At 31.0% G+C, this 17,847-nt stretch overlaps 1 pseudogene; it reads left to right on the plus strand.

The window, feature by feature from the left end:
• Positions 1-751: 751 nt before the first annotated feature.
• LOC125835695 (RING-H2 finger protein ATL78-like) lies at positions 752-10,675 on the plus strand (annotated as a pseudogene).
• The last annotated feature ends 7,172 nt before the right edge of the window (positions 10,676-17,847 follow it).

The raw sequence follows: 17,847 nt of genomic DNA on the forward strand, positions 1-17,847 counted from the left end.
GTGTACGGTGCACCCGTTCACTTCGAAAAAAATCATGTGTATAAATGTATATCCATTTTGAGAAACTGCCAAAAATTAGGATGTAGTAATTAACAGTGCACCCATATGAGGAGTATAGGGGTGTCCTTGTGTCGTTGGTACAAGCCAGAGGAACCACCCATGAGACTAGGGTTCGAATCTACCCAGAGCCCTATTTTTTCGCCTCTGAAGGACAGTACACTCTACCCTTCTCAGACCCCACTACATTAGGCCTAATATGTATCCTCCACAACTTTCGGCCTAAAATCATATGCTCAATAAGCTGAAGTTGTGTCACATCTTGAAGTATATGATGCACAATTTTTTACAATCTTTTAAGCTTACAATTTTTCATAGTTTTGGAATCGGGGAAAATGCTAAAGTGTTACCTTAGTGTAACCATTGCTTCCACGTTAAGTGTATCGGTATGGCTTAATTCCCACTCTTCTTGCCCTAATTGTAGGTTTTGCCTTATTGAGACTTGTCCAAAAATTGTCAAAGACAATTCTATTAGTACAACTTCAATTGTAAACTCTCAGGATGTGGCTAGTGACACTATATCATCACCACCAGTTCAAGAAGTCATGGTAAGGATTGAACCTCTCCAACATGAAGGTGTGGTGCCTAGCAATTAAAATTAGGTATCATGGTATCAGAGTGAGGCACATCGGGTCCGATATATATAGAGCCCTAATTGGACCTTGTGGAAGTTGTGAATATATTTTTCCGGTCCATGATTGTGCACGCTCATGTCCAGACAGTGTCTGGGCATGAGGAGGTGGTGAAGATTGATCCCACATTAGATCGGGACGAGATTTCAGGACTTGTTATAAGCTTAGACAATCCTCCTGCATTTGAACTAGCGTTTGAGGCTGAGTTAGGTCCAAAACAGTAATTTGATAATTCATAATAGACTACTACCAACTTAAGTTGGTATGTGTAGTATATATGTATGACACTCATTTAAAAATTAACTTAAGTTAGCTAGACTAATAATAGACAATGCCATTATAACTTTGTAATTATTCATTTAGTTAGAGCAATGAATTCTTGTAAGAGAAATGCAAGAGTGAAATGGCAATCAACACCCATAAAGTTATAATTTGCTTCCACTTATTCAATACTTGGGTTATGTTAGGATGAACTTATAACTTATGATTTATAAGCAAAATTCAAATTAAATTTTCTAATTTATGGCTTTAAACTTATTTCACTATTTTAGCTTTAATTAAAACAAGTTTAAAAGTATCTTTCTATACTTTCTTCATTTTAATGTGTCTGTTCTATTTTTGTTTTTAGTCCGTTTCGAAAGCTTTTTTCTTTTTTGGTACTTTTTTTCAACTTTTCACATATCATATAGCATGTTAAGACCACAAGATAAAATAATATTTTAGAACATTCTACATAATTTTATTGTAAGACCACAAAACTCAAGTTTTCTCTTTACTTTTTGAAACTATATATTAAGTCAAAATCAAATAAATAAATTAAAATCGAAAGAGACATGATTTTCTTTTTGCTTATTTGACTTGTAAGAGAACTCGTATTCGCCTGACCCCAATTAATAACAATTTAATAAAAATAAAATAAAGGAAAATTTTATATTATTTTTTAAACTAAAAGTCGGTAATATATTTAATGACTTTTTTGATGTTTTTGTTGGGTTCGTTATCTCTTCATAAATCCACTAACTTTGGTTTCCCAGAAATGGCCTTGTTGCTTGAGAACCATAAACCATAATATAAAATTAAAGTATTCATTTTTAAGAGAGGATAATTTAATTTTCTTCATATTTAGAACTTTAATTGGTGGATTCAAAAACAAATTATTTCTATATAATTAGCCAACAGTGTACATGTTGCAAGTAGTGGCAACAGGGAATATATTTGGGACCCCTAAGTCAAACAAATAACAAATAACAAGTTGATTAGAGATCTTCTTCATTTGGTCAACCTAGTCCAATAATATATATATATATATATATATATTATTGGACTAGGTTGACCAATCGTAATCAAATTGTTCCTTTTTAAACCTAAATCACCATTTTACCGCCGAAAGGGGCAGCAACAAACGGAATCTACTTCAGCAATTGTTGTTTATTTATTAAATTGAAATAATAAAATGTTGTGGAATTATAGTTCCCCTTATCCCTCAAATCAAAACTCAAACTTTTTCGGAGGAGGTAGTTACAAATATTAGTATTCTTGGGGACAAACGGGTCCCAACTTGAGTATTTGTTTTAGTCTACTTACAAAAGTACTAATAACACATCATTTTCCTCAGTAAAACTTGTGTATGCTTCATTTTGCTTATTGGGTGCATGAACATTCTTGTATATTAATGGTTTAAATAGTAGTGTCACAATAAAGGTTGAATCTTTATAAGAATACAAGATTGTGTATGCTTCATTTTGCTTAATGGGTGCATGAATGTTCTTTTATATTAATGATTTAAATAAAGGTTGAATCTTTATAAGAATACAAAATTGTATGCTTATTTTAGTTATAATTTTAGAATCTGAGATTATGATCTTCTTGATCTGTATCGGTAGGGGTCTAAAATCTTTCTGTCCTTGTTAAAAATTTTCTTATTAATTATTTTGGTATTATTGGGTAGTATAGTATACATTGTGTATATTGCGGTTCGTATTTGTGCTGAAAAGATTGAATCTCCACCATCCTTTTATGCAATCTACTTCAACAATTTATGTACTTGCTAGAAACCTCTCACCAAGTAGGGAATCTACTTCAGCAATTGCTATTGTTTATTAAATTGAAATAATAAAATGTTGTGGAATTATAGTTCCTCTATAGTTGGATAATATAAATTGAATTTGAATTATCATTTTTTTTTTTAAAATCTATCTTAATATAATTTTCAAACTTGAATTATATGTTAACCGATTGATTACAATCTCTAAGAGTGTGCATTATCTGCATGAGTAATTTGCTGCATCAAATGCATTATCTATTGAACAGGGTGTGCTAGTCTCAAAACTATTGTCTCATTCCACTTCTCTTTCCAAAAGGAGATATTCTACCATTTTCCACCTCCACTCTGGTTTTTGCTTGAACACACTAGGTGGCATAGGAAAAACAGACATCATAGTGTCAAGTACATTATTTACTAGTGTCAGTATGCCTCCTAGGACAAGTATTGACATTCATATATTTGGTTTAGTCTATTGTTCGTGTCGTTAGGCTTTCGACCCTAGTAGATCATCTGGATAGTATGGCTAGCTATCCAGAATTCAAGCTAGATTGATGTCTGAAAGGATTAAGGCTGGGGTTCATACCCCGGATCCATCAGATCCGTTTGAGGACCACCGTAATAATAAGAAAAAGATTGTTTGTGGCTTATTGATAGATTTATTATATCTGCACCATAACAGTGCCATCTACAATTACAAAAACCCTATCATGTTGGACTACAGCTTTAGAAGAAACCTATTGTCCCTGTCGTTAGGCTTTCGACCCTAGTAGATCATCTGAATAGTATGGCTAGAATTCAAGCCAGATTGTTGTCTGAAAGAGTTAAGGGTGGGGTTGATACCCCAAATCCGTTGTCTGAGGACCACCCTAATGATAAGAAAAAAATTGTTGGGGGCTTTATTGATAAATGTATTAGATCTACACCAAGATAATGTTATCTACAATTACAAAAACCCAACTACAAATTCACATGGAACCCTTTTGAGAGAAGGGTAACTTTGTATTCACACTAAAAAGTTCATCATCCAAAAAATGATGAATTGAAAACTTACATCCTACTATGGATTTACTTTACAAGTTTCCAATAAAATTAACTAAACCTACTATATCCCCTACCAGATTCTGTTTACACCAAAAAATAAAAAACTTATACAATTTATTTTAAGCTTCTGTAAGTTAGTCTTTTGTTCTTCAAAACTTCTTAAATTTCTTTCTTTACAGAGAGTCCACCATATGCAAGCAAGTATAGTTCTCCATCAGTGTTCATTTCTTCCTTTGTTTCCAATACTTTTCCAGCTATTTAGTAGTTCCTTTGTTGTGCTAGGCATCACCCATTTAACTCCCAACAGAGTCAAAAAACATGTTCCATAGGCTCATAGTTGTCTTACAATGAAGTAACATATGGTCATTGACTTTTGCTACCTGCTTACAAATGACACATCTTGAACAAAATTGTCATATCCTTTTCTATAAGGCCTCATGTGTTAAACAAGTCTTTCTTCTTTACGTACTCAAAGTGTAAAGATGTGGAAAGAAGTTTCAAAGACTGTCTTCTCCATGTCACACCTCATTCCAGAAATCAATTTTCAAACCATTTCTAACTGTGATTGACATGTTGTTATTGAAATGAGGCAATAATCTTCTTATGGCTTTATAAGCACTACACCCAAAGGTTTCCACAACCTCCTAAGTTGTCCAGTGATTGAGTAAATCATACTTTTTTGCTATGAATCTTCTCCAAATGGCTCTCTTTTCTGAGGAGAACCTTCAAAGCCATTTCTGCAATAGAGAGGTGTTTGGTTTGTTGAGGTTCTTTAAGTATCAACTATCATATACAAGGTGGGACAATTTTCCACCACTTTTTTTGTCTCACTGCATCACCATCATAGTTCGAAAAATTTCCACCTCTCTATCTATCTATGTGATGTTTGAATTTTTCAAAATTCCATGGACATATCCATATGAATAGAATTTAATTTGTGAAAGGAAAAGGGATTGATATTGTAGTAACTTCACAGAAGTCACTAAGATGCTGAAAGGGAAAAGGATTTATCTAAATAACAATCGATTTTTGTCATGTGATCTTTGTTAATTTTAGTTTCACTTCACATAGATATCTCCGTTAATACAATTTGTTATGAATAGATGAAGCAGTTGTTAATTAAATTTGTACATATTTTTCATTTTCCTTTTTTATCTCATATATTAACAAAAAAGAATATTTCTTTTTTTTGTCCGACAGTGTTCATGGATTCGTGTATCCTTTTGCTTATTTCTTTCCTTAGGGACTTTTATGGATTTGTCATGTGTAGCATTTTATTGTATGAAGTTCTATACCATGCTCTCAAACGTCAACGGGGTCAATCGAGAAAGGAGATGGAAGACCCTCCAGTTTGAAACTAGAATTAATTAAATTTAATTTGTTTGTATTTTATTTGTAAATGTCATATTTTGTAATTGATAGGGTTGTTGATTCCCTAACTTTAAATTGAGCATAGTCATGAATGATCTTGGTCATTTTTTATTGTAAAGGTCATATTTTTGTTACTAATGTTGACACTCAACTTAGACCCTCCCCGATAAGTATTAATTTTTGAGCTTTTTAGATTCCAAATGATTTTGAATAATTACTCTATAAATTTTAAGTATTTTTCAAGATTTTAAAGTAATTTAGTCATCTTTATAATATTTTAGATAATAAATAGTTTTTCTATGATTTGCTTATATAAATAATATTTTGTAAATATTGAAAACCATTTTAAAAAGATTTTACACTTTTAGTCAAATATTTTGTTAATTTAATTTAGTTCAAGTTATGGTTTATATTTTAAATTAATTAGTTTACAATTTAGTCAATTATTTTACTTTGTTGAGATTAAGAAGCTCGTTAGTTAATTAGAATTAATTCGTTTTATTCAATATTTAGCCAGATTTACTAATTGACTCAATTTGGCTAAGTTTTTTACTTAAGTAGACTAAGTTTGCAATCTTTTAGCCCTTTTTATTAATTACAATTCTTGTTGCATAGAATTTTTCAGAATTCAACTTTCTCAATTTGGGTTGTAAACGACGCATTTATGTCGTATGAACATTTGAAATAGATTATTAAGTTATATATTGAAGTTGTTTAGTGAAGAAAAATTTTTGTATAAAGTACATAAATCTCATATTTTTGGAGGCTAATTACATCATATTTCAAAAGTTTCCTCAATTACAAAAATCTCAATTTTTTCATTGTTTTTGAATACATTCCTTGATTTTTCGATACATTACAAATGATATATTAATCTATGAGAGGGATGTATCCGAGAGGAGATAGGTATGTATCCGAGAGGGGAAGATGTATCCGATAGGGATTAAGGATGTATCCCAGAGGGAATTATGATATCTTAAGTTGTAAATTTTATAATTTTCCAATAAAATATGTGAAATTATATTGAGCCCGTATCATAGACCTTAAATTATCTAGTATTTATATAAATCATTTTCTATCACTATACAGTAAGTGACACTGGCCCCATTATTTTGGCTCCACACCATGTGAGATATTTCAGAAGTTCATTGTATGATTCATTCTTTAAGTTTTAAGTGGCTTTCCATTTAAAAAGAAGTGGGGGAGAACTAGCAAAAATATCGAGACTCAGTCTAAAATTTGCTTAAATTTTATCCAAAATAATCCTAAATTTGAAATTCAAACTCTCTTCGATGTTCTAATTCTTTTGAAATATTATTCATTTTAAACAAGCTGTTTGTTTTAATAAATTAATTTTGGGCAAACAATACAAATTTCATAAATTTAAAGCCTAATTCTGTGAGTTTTCCAAATTATTATTCAGTCCTAGATTCCGACAGGATACATGTATCTGAAATATATGGAGTCAAATTTAGATGTAATTTATTCCAGATATACGGTATCCAAGTGAATTCACACATGTATTTAGGATACACTAACTCTCTCACTTATCTCTCTCCTTATGTATCTCTATTCCAGAATATATCGAGAATGTATATATATTTTTGAGTGTATTTGATAGCAACAATACATATATTTAGGTGTATCTGATACAAATTATTAATTAGTGAAATAATATATAAATATTTCATACAATATGGAGAATTAATAATTATTGTAGGAATATTTATGTAATTGGGTATTTTTTCTATTAACATTTCTATATGGAAAAAGGATTTGATATACCTCTCAACTTTGTCATTTAGAGGTAATATACCCATCGTTATAAAAGTGATTCACACGTACCCCTACTGTCACACAAATGGATCACATATACCTCTACCATTACAAAAGTAGCTTACATATACTCTTTAATCTAACGGAAGTCAAAAAGTTAAATTATTATTTTTTATTTTAAAAAACTCATGTAGGTATATATATGATCTTTTTCACACATAATTTTTTTTGACTTCTTTAATTATCATGATTTGGGTTTGTTATTCTTATTTTATTCTTTGGTGTAAAAATATGAGGAAAAAAAGTGTGAATGGAAAAAGAGAAAAAAGTAAGAAAATAATTTAAAATTAATTATTGTTTAGATATATTGTAAAAAAATATATATATTTGTAAAAAAACAATGGGGGCACATATGAAATTTACATTAAAGTTAGTGAAAAAATAAATTTGATCATGAAAATGATAAATTCAATTAATCGATGAATAAAAAAAGCCAAAAAAAAGTATATGTGTGAGAAGTATCAAATATATCTCTACATGAATATTTTTATAATAATTTTTTAAAAAATATTAAAATTGATTTTTTTTACTTTCGTTAGAGGAAAATAATATACGTGAGTCATTTAACAGTAGGGATATATATGCATCACTTTTATAACTAAGGTGTATCAATTCTAAATAACAAAATTGAAGGGTATATCAGACTTTTTTCCCTCATCTAGAAAACTCTTAATGTGGCCCACTTGTCAACATGCATATGTAGTCCAACCCACAACTAAATATGGTTGAAATGGTAATTAGAAGTTAATGAACGACGATAAGAAACAAACTAATTTAATTAACAAAGATATTAAACAAATTTTAAAAGTTAAACAAAAAAAAGAATTATTAAGACAAATCTTCACACAATAGCAAATTACAATAGATAGATTGAGAGCAATTGTTGTCAATACTATACCTTTCGTGCCTTGTGTACACCACAATTCTATCCTTTATAAAGTAGTACTACTAATTAACTTAAAATTAAGTCTCTAATTAAGATAATCTTGCTTTAATTACAAACCACAAGAGCACTTAAGCTCCATAAGCGTTATCTACAACAAATTGTTGTTACTTTCTCATTAACAATATTAGTTGAATTAGCGTACGTAATAAATGTTGATAGCCACTAATCACCTTCCTATTTTCAATAGTTCTACTAGACTACTACAACTGATAATTAATAACAGCTTCGTGCACAAAGCATTCCGTATTCATATTGCATGTTCCAAAGAACGAACGCACCCAAGAAGTATGATATAGATTGTCTGCCCTAATACAAGCATTACTGGTTGCTTCTCCATGATTCCAACTTGTGACCTATAGGTTACACGAGACAACTTTACCATTTCAAAATATAGGATTTTGAAAGTGAGATCAATAAAATACTTTATCCATCTATCCATGAATTATTTCATTAAGAAACAATTAACAAATCTTTTATCCTATAATTAATCAGATTGCATCTTTGGTGGAATCTGAAACAACATGGATTGAAGATTTGGTCCTGTACTAGGAATCAAGAAATGATTTTAAAAAGAGCATATAGTTCAAAAAAGTGAAAAAAGTTCAAGTACACGTAGCAAAAAGTAAAGAGTATTTGGTTTACAAATAACCATTTTACAAGACTTTTGAGACCTTTTTAACTACAATTTGGTACCACTTTTCCTATTACACTAATAATATAATCAGTGATATCACATGAAATTCAATTATGCAAGGCTCTCTTTCCTTTGCTTGTCATGTTTCTAGTAGATTGAAATAGATTTGCTCAATAGTTTTTGATGAGGATAAAATTATTTTAATTTTAGGTATTTTTGGCTGTCAAGCAGTTTTTTAGTTATGAAGTGTTTGAAAAGGTTAAAAATATTTTTAAACATTCACTTTTAGGCTAAAAAAAAGTTTCAAAATAATCTAAAAGTCAAAAATAAAGTATCATGTACTTATGCCTTTTAGCTTTTGACTTATAATTAGGTTACTTTTTATAAGCTCATTCAAATAGACCCTAAATTTGATTTCCTATTTCCTCTCCACCATAGTAGTTGATTTCTTCTCTATTTGAGTATATATGACAAGCAACACCAATATATTCAGTGAAATTTCATAAGTGGTTTGGGTAGGGTAGAGTATACATAGATCTTATCACTATTTTGTGGAGATGTATAGAAATGTTGTTTTCAAAAGACTTCTGATTCAAATGCATGCTGCAGCAATCCCAAATACAATGAAGAAAATATAGTAAATCACAAGAAAATAGTGCAAATTAAGTCTACCGAAAGGGAGCAACAATCAGCAAGAAAATAACGTAATAATATCGAAACACAATGAACAACATACTATGATATATTTTTTAAAACAATAAAAAATAATGATGGATATCAAATAAGAACTACAGTAATACAACTAGTGCAATGGGAAACACGAACCACCCTAAGCAATACAACACTACACTAAAGACAATAGAGGCGGGCACTTATTCATATGTGGGGTGCACGTGTACGGTGCACCCGTTCACTTCGAAAAAAATCATGTGTATATATGTATATCCATTTTGAGAAACTGCCAAAAATTAGGATATAGTAATTAACAGTGCACCCATATGAGGAGTATAGGGGTGTCCTTGTGTCGTTGGTACAAGCCAGAGGAACCACCCATGAGACTAGGGTTCGAATCTACCTAGAGCCCTATTTTTTCGCCTCTGAAGGACAGTACACTCTACCCTTCTCAGATCCCACTACATTAGGTCTAATATGTATCCTCCACAACTTTCGGCCTAAAGTCATGTGCTCGATAAGCTGAAGTTGTGTCACATCTTGAAGTATATGATGCACAATTTTTTACAATCTTTTAAGCTTACATTTTTTCATAGTTTTGTCTAGGAAAAACAAAACAAAGACCTTATACATGAACATCAAACTGGTTCTTACTCAACAGATGCACATATTATTTTGAATTTTTCTTTGAACTAGTGTATCAACTCCTATATATATATAGTACATGAACATCCAACTATGCATTAATAGTAAAATCACACTAAGCTGCTCTCTAAATTGTAGCGCTTAAAAGTAAAGCTAGTCGATTAAAAATACATTAATTGTCATGGAGGGGTCACGACTTTCATAAAAAAAAAAAATAACTTCTACACTGGCTTTCACAATTACTTCCCGATTCATGCAAGAGTTGTGATAGTTTTCCCAGTAATTTTTTGTGGCTTGATTTGTACATTTTTCTTGAACTCAATCATAAAGTGTGCATTTAGAACCTCTAGCCTATTGTTGGAAAAATCATCCTTAAATCATGGAAACTCTTCTACAACAAAGCTAGCAAATAAGGGGAATAGGAAGAAAACCCTCGGGACGTTGCCCGTTATAACCTACACTACTAGGTTATTGAAACATCCAGGATTTGACTCTGATTCTTTCATTTGCTTATCAGAATTTTGGAATCGGGGAAAAAGTTAAAGTGTTACCTTAGTGTAACCATTGCTTCCACGTTAAGTGTATCAGTATGGCTTAATTCCCACTCTTCTTGCCCTAATTGTAGGTTTTGCCTTATTGAGACTTGTCCAAAAATTGTCAAAGACAATTCTATTAGTACAACTTCAATTGTAAACTCTCAGGATGTGGCTAGTGACACTATATCATCACCACCAGTTCAAGAAGTCATAGTAAGGATTGAACCTCTCCAACATGAAGGTGTGGATCCTAGCAATTAAAATTAGGTATCATGGTATCAGACTGAGGCACATCGGGTCCGATATATATAGAGCCCTAATTGGACCTTGTGGAAGTTGTGAATATATTTTTCCGGTCCATGATTGTGCAGGCTCATGTCCAGACAGTGTCTGGGCATGAGGAGGTGGTGAAGATTGATCTCACATTAGATTGGGACGAGATTTCAGGACTTGTTATAAGCTTAGACAATCATCCTACATTTGAACTAGCGTTTGAGGCTGAGTTAGGTCCAAAACAGTAATTTGATAATAGACTACTATCCAACTAAAGTTGGTATGTGTAGTATATATGTATGACACTCATTTAAAAATTAACTTAAGTTAGCTAGACTAATAGACATTATAACTTTGTAATTATTCATTTAGTTAGAGCAATGAATTCTTGTAAGAGAAATGCAAGAGTGAAATGGTAATTAACACCCATAAAGTTATAATTTGCTTCCACTTATTCAATACTTGGGTTATGTTAGAATGAACTTATAACTTATGATTTATAAGCAAAATACAAATTAAATTTTCTAATTTATGGCTTTAAACTTATTTCACTATTTTAGCTTTAATTAAAACAAGTTTAAAAGTATCTTTCTATACTTTCTTCATGTTAATGTGTCTGTTCTATTTTTGTTTTTAGTCCGTTTCGAAAGCTTTTTCCTTTTTGGTATTTTTTTTTCAACTTTTCACATATCATATCATGTTAAGACCACAAGATAAAATAATATTTTAGAACATTCTACATAATTTTATTGTAAGACCACAAAACTCAAGTTTTCTCTTTACTTTTTGAAACTATGTATTAAGTCAAAATCAAATAAATAAATTAAAATCGAAAGAGACATGATTTTCTTTTCGCTTATTTGACTTGTAAGAGAACTCGTATTCGCCTGACCCCAATTAATAACAATTTAATAAAAATAAAATAAAGGAAATTTTTATATTATTTTTAAAATAAAAGTCGGTAATATATTTAATGCCTTTTTTGATCTTTTTGTTGGGTTCGTTATCTCTTCATAAATCCACTAACTTTGGTTTCCCAGAAATGGCCTTGTTGCTTGAGAACCATAAACCATAATATAAAATTAAAGTATTCATTTTTAAGAGAGGATAATTTAATTTTCTTCATATTTAGAACTTTAATTGGTGGATTCAAAAACAAATTATTTCTATAGAATTAGCCAACATTGTACATGTTGCAAGTAACGGCAACTGGCAATATATTTGGGACCCCTAAGTCAAACAAATAACAAATAACAAGTTGATTAGAGATCTTCTTCATTTGGTCAACCTAGTCCAATAATATATATATATATATATATCAATCATTGGACTAGGTTGACCAATCGTAATCAGATTGTTCCTTTTTAAACCTAAATCACCATTTTACCGCCGAAAGGGGCAGCAACAAAGGGAATCTACTTCAGCAATTGTTGTTTATATATTAAATTGAAATAATAAAATGTTGTGGAATTATAGTTCCCCTTATCTATATATTATTAGACTAGGTTGATCAATCGTAATCAGATTGTTCCTTTTTAAACCTAAATCACCATTTTACCGCCGAAAGGGGCAACAACAAAGGGAATCTACTTCAGCAATTGTTGTTTATATATTAAATTGAAATAATAAAATGTTGTGGAATTATAGTTCCCCTTATCCCTCAAATCAAAACTCAAACTTTTTCGGAGGAGGTAGTTACAAATATTAGTATTCTTGGGGACAAACGGGTCCCAACTTGAGTATTTGTTTTAGTCCCCTTACAAAAGTACTAATAACACATCATTTTCCTCAGTAAGACTTGTGTATGCTTCATTTTGCTTATTGGGTGCATGAACATTCTTGTATATTAATGGTTTAAATAGTGGTGTCACAATAAAGGTTGAATCTTTATAAGAATACAAGATTGTGTATGCTTCATTTTGCTTAATGGGTGCATGAATGTTCTTGTATATTAATGATTTAAATAAAGGTTGAATCTTTATAAGAATACAAGATTGTATGCTTATTTTAGTTATAATTTTCAAATTTAGAATCTGAGATTATGATCTTCTAGATTTGTATTGGTAGGGGTCTAAAATCTTTCTGACCTTGTTAAAAATTTTCTTATTAATTATTTTGGTATTATTGGGTAGTATAGTATACATTGTGTATATTGCGGTTCGTATTTGTGCTGAAAAGATTGAATCTTCACCATCCTTTTATGCAATCTACTTCAACAATTTATGTACTTGCTAGAAACCTCTCACCAAGTAGGGAATCTACTTCAGCAATTGCTATTGTTTATTAAATTGAAATAATAAAATGTTGTGGAATTATAGTTCCTCTATAGTTGGATAATATAAATTGAATTTGAATTATCATTTTTTTTTAAAAAATCTATCTTAAAATAATTTTCAAACTTGAATTATATGTTAACCGATTGATTACAATCTCTAAGAGTGTGCATTATCTGCATGAGTAATTTGCTGCATCAAATGCATTATCTATTGAACAGGGCGTGCTAGTCTCAAAACTATTGTCTCATTCCACTTCTCTTTCCAAAAGGAGATATTCTACAATTTTCCACCTCCACTCTGGTTTTTGCTTGAACATACTAGGTGGCATAGGAAAAACAGACATCATAGTGTCGAGTACATTATTTACTAGTGTCAGTCTGCCTCCTAGGACAAGTATTGACATTCATATATTTGGTTTAGTCTATTGTCCCTGTCGTTAGACTTTCGACCCTAGTAGATCATCTGGATAGTATGGCTAGCTATCCAGAATTCAAGCTAGATTGATGTCTGAAAGGATTAAGGGTGGGGTTGATACCCCGGATCCGTCAGATCCATTTAAGGACCACCATAATGATAAGAAAAAGATTGTTGGCGGCATATTGATAGATTTATTAGATCTGCACCATAACAATGCCATCTACAATTACAAAAACCCTATCATGTTGCACTACAGCTTCACAAGAAACCTATTGTCCCTGTCGTTAGGCTTTCAACCCTAGTAGATCATCTGAATAGTATGGCTAGAATTCAAGCTAGATTGTTGTCTGAAAGAGTTAAGGGTGGGGTTGATACCCCAAATTCGTTGTCTGAGGACCACCCTAATTATAAGAAAAAGATTGTTAGGGGCTTTAATGATAAATGTATTAGATCTGCACCAAAATAATGTTATCTACAATTACAAAAACCCAACCATGCTGAACTACAACTTCACATGGAACCCTTTTTGAGAGAAGGGTAACTTTGTATTCACACTAAAAAGTTCATCATCTAAAAAATGATGAATTGAAAACTGGCATCCCACCTATGGGTTTTCTTTACAAGTTTCCAATAAAATCAACTTAACCTACTATATCCCCTACCAGATTCTGTTTACACCAAAAAACAAAAAACTTATACAATTTATTTTAATCTTCTGTAAGTTAGTCTTTTGTTCCTCAAAACTTCTTAAATTTCTTTCTTTACAGAGAGTCCATCATATGCAAGCAAGTATAGTTCTCCATCAGTGTTCATTTCTTCTTTTGTTTCCAATACCTTTCCAGTTATTTAGTGGTTCCTTTGTTGTGCTAGGCATCACCCATTTAACTCTCAACAGAGTCAAAAAACATATTCCATAGGCTCATAGTTGTCTTACAATGAAGGAACATATGGTCATTGACTTCGGCTACCTGCTTACACATGACACATCTTGAACAAAATTGTCATATCCTTTTCTGTAAGGCCTCATGTGTTAAACAAGTTTTTCTTCTTTGCATACTCAAAGTGTAAAGATGTGGAAAGGAGTTTCAAAGACTGTCTTCTCCAAGTCACATCTCATTCTAGAAATCAGTTCTCAAACCATTTCTAACGGTGATTGACATGTTGTTATTGAAATGAGGCAATAATCTTCTTATAACTTTTTAAGCACTACACCCAAAGGTTTCCACAACCTCCTAAGTTGTCCACTGAATGAGTAAATAATACTTTTTTTTCTATGAATCTTCTCCAAATGGCTCTCTTTTCTGAGGAGAACCTTCAAAGCCATTTCTGCAATAGAGAGGTGTTTGGTTTGATGAGGTTCTTTAAGTATCAACTATCATATACGAGGTGGGACAATTTTTCACCACTCTTTTTGTCTCACTGCACCACTATCATAGTTCGGAAAATTCCCACCTCTCTATCTATTTATGAGATGTTTGAATTTTTCAAAATTCCATGGACATCTCCTATGAATAGAATTTAATTTGTGAAAGGAAAAGGGATTGATATTGTAGTAACTTCACAGAAGTCACTAAGATGCTGAAAGGTAAAAAGATTTATCTAAATAACAATCGATTTTTGTCCTGTGATCTTTGTTAATTTCAGTTTCACTTCACATAGATATCTCCGTTATTATGAATAGATAAAGCAGTTGTTGTTAATTAAATTTGTACATATTTTTCATTTTTCTTTTTATCTCATATATTAACAAAAAATAATATTTCTTTTTTTTGTCCGACAGTGTTAATGGATTCGTGTATCCTTTTGCTTATTTCTTTCCTTAGGGACTTTTATGGATTTGTCATGTGTAGCATTTTATTGTATGAAGTTCTATACCATGCTCTCAAACGTCAATGGGGTCAACCGAGAAAGGAGATGAAAGACCCTCCAGTTTGAAGCTAGAATTAATTAAATTTAATTTGTTAATATTTTGTTTGTAAATGTCATATTTTGTAATTGATAAGGTTGTTGATTCCCTAACTTTAAATTGAGCATAGTCATGAATGACCTTTGTCATTTTTTATTGTAAAGGTCATATTTTTGTTACTAATGTTGACACCCAACTTAGACCCTTCCCGATAAGTATTAATTTTTGAGCTTTTTAGATTCCAAACGAATTTGAATAATTACTCTATAAATTTTAAGTATTTTTCAAGATTTTAAAGTAATTTAATCATCTTTATAATATTTTAGATAATAAAAAGCTTTTTTATGATTTGCTTATATAAATAATACTTTATAAATATTGAAAACCATTTTAAAAAGATTTTACACTTTTAGTCAAATATTTTGTTAATTTAATTTAGTTCAAGTTATGGTTGATATTTTAAATTAATTAGTTTACAATTTAGTCAATTATTTTACTATGTTGAGATTAAGAAGCTCGTTAGTTAATTAGAATTAATTCGTTTTATTCAATATTTAACCAAATTTACTAATTGACACAATTTGGCTAAGTTTTTACTTAAGTAGACTAAGTTTGTAATCTTTTAGTCCTTTTTATTAATTATAATTCTAGTTATCCATATTTTGTCTTCAACTCATTTAAAAGTCATTTTAGACTTTTTATGTTGCAATTTCAAGCAACCCAATCTACCCAAACTTTTCCTACTCACTTAGAAATTTTCACCACATTCTCAATTAACTCCAAATCTGATTTAGCCTACCTATTTTCCTCACCAAAGATCTAGAAGCTTTCCTAACATGAGCAAATGAGACACGATGTCAACCGACAACAAAGCAACATCAATATTCTCCAAAAGCGACAATTCACGGCAACTTCACGTTGGCAGCGTATACCCAGAAATCAATCTCAAACGACAATTACAATGTCTTCACGGAAAACAGCCAGCAACAGTTAATCTCCAGCGAAATCGTCATTTCTGATTTAGGAAAATGAAAATGACTATTGTTTTAGAAAAATCAATTTTCAAAGAGAGTCGCCATTTAATTTTTTTTTAAAATTATGAATACTTAAAATTTTCAAATCAAACAGATTAAAAATCATTTGAAATCAAAAGAGGGGTTCGGGGTTCAATTTATATTTTGAAAAGGTGCTAAACATTTGAAATGTTTGCCAATTTACGGTTGACCAACGACTTGATTAATTATTTAATTAATCTTAGAAAAATAATTAAGTAATAAAAATTCATTTTTTATTTGGAAAATGATAAGTTGAAGGTAATTTTTAAAGAAAAGTAACTCACGATAGAAAGATAAATAAAAAAAAATTTCTAAAAATGAATTTTTATTACTTAATTATTTTTCTAAGATTAATCAAATAATTAGTTAATCCGTTGGCCAACCGCATGTTAGAGTACATTTCGAATGCTTAACACATTCTCGAAATGTAAATTGAACCTCGAACCCCTCTACGAATTTTAAATGATTTTTAATCTGTTTAAATCTTTTGAAAATCGTAAGTTTCTTAATTTATTTAAAAAATTAAATGGCGACTCTCCTTGAATATCATTTTTTCTTTAAAACATAAGTTAAATTGATTTTTCGAAAACAAAAGTCATTTTTATTTTCCTAAAACAACTAATATGTTTGTATCCTAGCAATATTTATGTTCTTTAGTTTGATGTTATTGTTGTGTTCAAATTCTGGGAGGCTAATTGATATATTTGTACCTTAACAAATCACATCAATACTTATGTTCTTTGATTTGATGTTATTCTTGTCTTTAAATTGTGGGAGGCTAATTGATATATTGTGTGAATGATTGTGAGTGTTTATGAACAAATTGAACTAATGTGATTTTTTAACCTTCTAGGTATAGATGTCTCTAATAAGTCAACACGCACTCATGGAGGCAGAGATGGTAATACTAGCACACCATCCGCGCGCAGACATTGGTTTGATGTTATTATTGTGTTCAAATTTTGGGAGGGTAATTGATATATTACGTGAATGATTGTGAGTGTTTGTGAACATATTGAACTAATGTGATTCTTTGACCTTCTAGGTATGATTGTCTCTAACAAGTCAACACATACTCATGGAGGCAGAGATGGAAATGCTAACGTGTCATCTGTGCGGACACTGGTCTAGACCATCCAAGCCACCTTTGGCAAAGAAACAAAAGACCATTGTAGTTAAACGAAAGGGTCAAGTCAATAAGACAGCATAGCCAGAGTTTGATGTCAACTCATCCAATGATGATGACAGGCCTATTCCACTACCCAAGGGTGTTGGGGAGCAAGTGTCCAAGCCGAACGAGCTGAGTGGGAGGATAAAATTATGAGTGAGAATGCCTGAAAGCTATGGGATGCAATCCGGCAATTACAGATTAATTTACAATTACTTAAGAAGCCTCTTCATATTGATGCCACGAACAAATCCTGCCCATCGATCATGGTAGAAATTGAGAAAAAAAGTTAGATGTGTTTTGCAAAGGGACCTAAGGGTAAGGAAATCATTAGAGAA

Source organism: Solanum verrucosum, unplaced genomic scaffold, assembly GCF_900185275.1.
Source record: "Solanum verrucosum unplaced genomic scaffold, falcon-dt-bn FXZP01000128.1, whole genome shotgun sequence".
NCBI lineage: Eukaryota > Viridiplantae > Streptophyta > Magnoliopsida > Solanales > Solanaceae > Solanum > Solanum verrucosum.